This window comes from Octopus sinensis, linkage group LG4 (genome assembly GCF_006345805.1).
Source record: "Octopus sinensis linkage group LG4, ASM634580v1, whole genome shotgun sequence".
NCBI lineage: Eukaryota > Metazoa > Mollusca > Cephalopoda > Octopoda > Octopodidae > Octopus > Octopus sinensis.
Genome location: NC_043000.1, coordinates 111,270,055 through 111,276,054, shown reverse-complemented (window position 1 = coordinate 111,276,054; position 6,000 = coordinate 111,270,055).

The following is a 6,000-nucleotide window of genomic DNA, read 5'->3' as shown; positions in this document are numbered from 1 at the left end:
GGATTTTGCCTGGCATGTTAACAATTCTGCCAGCTCATTGCCTTAAAGTTCCTTAATTATTGGTTTCAAATTTTGGGATATAACCAGCAATATTAGTGGAGTTGGGTAAGTCAATTACATCAACCCTGGTGCTCAGCCATTACTTATTCTATTGACCCTGGAAAGAATGAAAGGTAATGTCAACCTTAGTGGAATTTGAACTCAGAACTTAAAAATGGATGAAATACTGCTAAGCATTTTGCTTGACACATTAATGATTCTGCCCTTTTGCTACCAACCTGGCTGAAACCAGCTTTGGCTCTGAGTACAAGTGTCTTTTCATAAGTTTTAAATTAAAATCTTCCAGCAGACCTTTGTCACAATTTATGTTCCTAACACTAGCTGAATGATAACTAAGTTATTTTACCAAATTCTTTGTTATATTTAAAGTAATTGAAAGAAACACAGAGAATCTCAAAATAAATACAGTAACAAAAGGGTTAATGATCCCTAATTATTAAGATTATTGTGTGTGACTAATAAACTTAGTAAAGGAAGCTCTTTTGAGATGGGCACAAATGGGGTTTGAAGTTCTTGTGTAAGAGATTTACACTAGGTGCAGGAGTGACTGTATGGTAAGTAGCTTGCTTACCAAGCACATGGTTCTGGGTTCAGTCCCACTGTGTGGCATTTTGGAGAAGTGTCTTCTACTATAGTCTCAGGTCGACCAAAGCCTTGTGAGTGGACTTGGTCATCGGAGATGAAAGAAGCCCATCGTGTATATACATATATAGTATGTATGTGTGTGTATATGTATAGTATGTATGTGTGTGTATATGTTTGTATGTCTGTGTTTGTCCCCCCACCATCGCTTGACAACCGATGCTGGTGTATTTACGTCCCCCTTTGGCAAAAAGAGGCCGATAGAATAAGTACTAGGCTTAGAAAGGATATGTCCTGGGGTCGATTTGCTCAACTAAAGGTGGTGCTCCAGCAGGGCTGCAGTCAAAATGACTGAAATAAATAAAAGAATAATTATATTCGTTTGCAGACACATCATCATCATCATCATCATCCTCCTCCTCCTCATCATCATCATCATCTAACATCCGTTGACCATGCTGGCATGGGTTGGACAGTTTGAACAGGCTGGTAAGCTGGGAGGCAGCACCAGACTCCAGTCTGATTTGGCATGGTTTTCTATGGCTGGATGCCCTTCCTGATGCCAACCACTCTGAGAGTGTAATGGATACTTCTATGTGCCACTGGTATGGGTGCCATTTGCATTCCACCAGCGTGGGTGCCAATAAATAGTAGAGGCACACTCACACACATATATGCAAACAGATATACAATGTTTGTAATGGTGGTGATGATGATGGTGATGATGATGGTGGTAATGATGGCAGTAATAAAGATGATGATGATGATGACGATGTTCTTGGTGATAATGATAATGCTGATGTTTTTTTTATTATGAAGATAATGATGATGTTCATGGTGACAATGACAACAATAAAAACAACAATGATGACAATGGTGGTGGTGGTGATGATGAAAATGTTACAACGACGACAGTTGTGATGCTGACGATGGTGATGATGATGATGACGTCTGCGATAATGGGTGTAGCAGAGAAAACAGAAAGAACATTCTTGAGAGAAGCCATTGAATGCTGCTCGTAATATGGCATTTCATGTGGAAACAGATAATTCTTCTTATTATTTATTATCGTTACTTTTTAAAACAAGTCATCAGTCGTCATCATCATCACCATCATCATCATCATCATCATCATCATTGTTGTCATCATCATTCTTATTATTTGTTTGTTTTATCTTTATTGCAAGCTTTGGCTCTGCGTTTGCCAAGCACAGCTCTGGGAAATGGAGATAATCAGTATGCCAGGAACTGAAGACAGAACCAGCTCCTCTAATAAATGGTAGATTGGGAATGGCAAACGATGATGCGAATAAATCCCTAACCCCAAACCCTAGGACTTCCACATCCCTGCAACATACAATAAAAACATCACCACAAGGCACTGAATACTTATTACATACTGTCGATTGGCAAAAGATTATGAGATGAAAGGAAAATTGCACATGGTCCGGGTGGACAGAGCTGTACTCAATGAGGACGGTGAGTACAGGGAGGGGGGACATGGATGGCACTATGAGATAATTAGGAGAATGACATACATATACAACATACCTAGGGACATAACATACATACGTACATATAGAGGTACATACATTCATACATACATACATATGAATGTACATGCATATATGCACACATGCTTATGTACATACATACATATATCATGACCACGACCACCACGACCACAACAACCACCACAACCACTACGACCACCACCATAACCACGACCACCATGACCATGACCAGTACCATCGCGACCACTACCACCACCACCACCACAACCACCACGACCATCACCACAACCACCACCATGACCAGCACAACCACCATTACCACCACCATATATATATATATATATATATATATACATTATAGCAATAAGGGTTTTGCAACAAGGTGCTTGACCACATACTGAAAATTTTAGAAATGGCAGCCAAAAGACTACTATTTCCTTTTTCTACAAAAATATGTCTCCACAGACAACAATATTTGTGACTCACACATGGCAAAAAAAAAGAATAATAATGAAATCAGACAGTCTTCGATTAATTATGGACGCTATAATATTGCTATAATCTATATATATAAAACTGTAGTTGTGTGAGTGTCTGTCCCCTTCGATTTAGATTCCTAACTACTCCCACATTTTGCGGTGCAGTTTAACTAAATTCGGGTATCTTATAGTCGTGATTCATATCGAGCCCGTCTGGGTATTAGCGCGCGTCTACGATGAGTCTACGATTTTAAAAATAATTTAACATCATTTTTTATTCCATTTTAATGCATATTTTTTCGTGTGTCGATGGCGGCGGAGTTGGCGCCCACGCTCACACCTGCACCTGTGGGGAAGGGAGTGTAAGGAAATCAACGTCGTAATGCGTTGTCAAGGAGACCAGCGTTCTTTTAGAACAACGACTTCATGGCTTGAAGACACCAAAACAGAAATGGCTTAGAAAGCGTCTACATGAGTCTACGATTAAAAAAAAAAATTACCATCATTTTTTCCATTTTAATGCATTTTTTCGCTATTATATAAGGGAAGTAACTCTCTAAAAATGTCTACGATGAGTCAACGATTTAAAAAAAAATTGCCATCATTTTTTATTCCATTTTTAATGCATTTTTTTGCTATAACTCTCTAAAAATGCTTATATAGTTATTTCCCTTACAAATCCGAGCAACGCCGGGTGATACTGCTAGTTATATATAAAAAAAACTTTTTTGTATAAGTTTTTACTGAATATGGTCCTTTTCCATACCGAAATTCTACTAGGTGAAATTTGTTGATTTTATTAAATTAATTAGCTTTCACCCTATATCTGTAATGAAGTATATATATATATATATATATATAATATATATATATATATATATATATATATATCCCATTATTTCAAGAGCATGAAAATTTATAACCCCTTCATTCTTTATAAAAGATGATAGGGATGTAATCCAAGAGAAGTTTAAGCTGCTACTTCTAGCACGTCAAAGCTCCCCTCAAGGCGTATGAGGCAACCTCACTTTGATCCATGAGTCATGCATCTATTGGTCAGTCTGGTTTCTCTGTGAAACAGGAAAACAAGTGCAAGGGAGATAACTAGGTATTATTAAAATTATTATTATTATTATTATTACTAAAAGAATTAATTATTGTTATTATTATTATTATTATCATTATTATTACTATTATTATTACTGTATATGTTAATCTTTTGATTGCCCTCAGTATTACATGTGAACATGATACCCGGACATATTTCGCTGCCTTCCATGCATCACATACGACACACATTCCTAATTCCTTTTTCAACCACCAGAGCAGGTCCGCCACTAGATTTTGGTGCCCCCCGCCCCCGGGGGGTATAGGTACTTCAGAATATTCTGGGTGGGCACTGATTTGTAATAATACTAAAGTGAAGTTTCGAAATAAGTGTATCAGTGTAAATGTGAGGGGGCAGTGCTGTCCAGTGCATCCCTTAGGGGCGTATACCAGAGTATCTTAGGGGCTAGTGAAAGGAGAGCTTTATATTACTCAGAAAGTATGTCACAAGGACTAGCAAAAGATCTGAAAACAAGCATGGACGTTTAGGATAAAGTTCTGAAAATATTTTGGACGGGCAAAGGGTTAACTTGTAATTAAGGTAATTTATATATTTATTTATTTTAATGACAATCTTAAATCATTCTTCTGTATATATATATTTTTTTGAATCCCCTTAAAAGAGAGTTCTTGTCTAGATACTCTCCCTCTGCATGGTTCTTTCGACAAGAAGCGCACAACCAATTTCTGTTGGATCGTGAATGTAGGTAGGGATAATATACGACATAACACACCCCTAATATATAGCTGGTATTTTCATGATCCCAATACCCTAGTCGTCGTCTTGATCATGATCATGATCATCATCATTTAACGCCCTCTTGAGTCAGACGGAGGGTGGGGGCGGTAGGGTCTGTTGCTGTAGGCAATATATGTTTTTTTTGTGGGAAACGGTAGTGATAAGAGAACCATTACGTAACTGTACGAGAGAGTCTCACCATTGTCTTGGGAAAATAGAATTGTGTAAGGAATGAATAATTTGGCAATGCTGTCTGTATGAAGAATATATTTATTACATGGTGCTTTAAAAAATACATGGAGCTCAATAATAAATAGATCTTTATTGTAAAATATAATAAGTCCAGGGGTAAACAAAGGTGGCCTAAAACCGCTTGTGCTGTCACCCAGCTGAAGGAGGAATCTGTTGGAAATCCGTCCGTCGGAATCTAATTTAAGGCTGACAGCCACAGCTTTCTTTTTGCCTGGTGTATGTACGTGGTGTATGTATGGTGTATGTTCGTGGTGTATGGTAAGAGGTTTGCCTTCCAGCCACATGGTTTCTGGTTCAATCACATTGCGTGGCATCTTGAACAAATGTCTTATACTATAGCCCTGGGTCGACCAAAGCCTTGAGGCTGGATTTGGTTGATGGAAACTGAAAGAAATTCGTTGTGTGTGTGTGTGTGTGTGTGTGTGTGATATTTTGTGATAGTTGTAAACGAGTGTCACTGTTGTATATGTGGTGTTCCTTCATTTCCAATCTTCCGTGGAAAATATGTCTGGCCACGAGGAAATGTTACCTTACATGGAAACAAGTGAGTGTTGGGTACAGGAAGAGCATCCGGCAATAGAGAATCCGCCTCAACAAAATCCGTCTGACCTACGCAAGAATGGAAAAGTGATGATGATGATGATGTATGTTTGCCAAGCATTTATCTTCCTTCCTGCAGATTTGTGCAAAGAGGTTGCTACCATTATGGCTATGATGGTAACAACTTTCCAAGACAAATGTTCTGACGAGAATCAGGATTCCATCACTTTCAAAGGGGTCTCATTTTGCATTCGTTAACCATCTCCAGAAATTCTATGACCCGGCATTCTATTGTCAGTTAGTTGTTGATTCTAGACAGGGTTCATGTTTATATATACTTCTATGTTTCCAATATTCCACAGACCTTTGTGGGGAAAGGCATGAACATCACAACGTCCTGTTTCCTTTTTCGTAATTATCTCAAATGTGTTGTGTCTATATCAGGAGATCAGATTCGGATAAGATTTTGTTCTAGGATGGCGACTAAAACACCAGGATTGTCGAACCAAAATACTAAGATACTGTGAGAATTTTTACTTCAAGCCGTCATATTTTAGGCTTCGAATTAGCGACTGTTTTAGTTAATAAACAGAATTAAACAAAAGTGAGGCGTTCGATTTTTAGCGAACAAAAACAGCAACGGGGTCTCAAATTTCAATTGATGTGTGCGTGTGACTAAGGCACAACTAGAATCTTCAGTTAAAATTAGTAAGACTCTTGTGGAAGA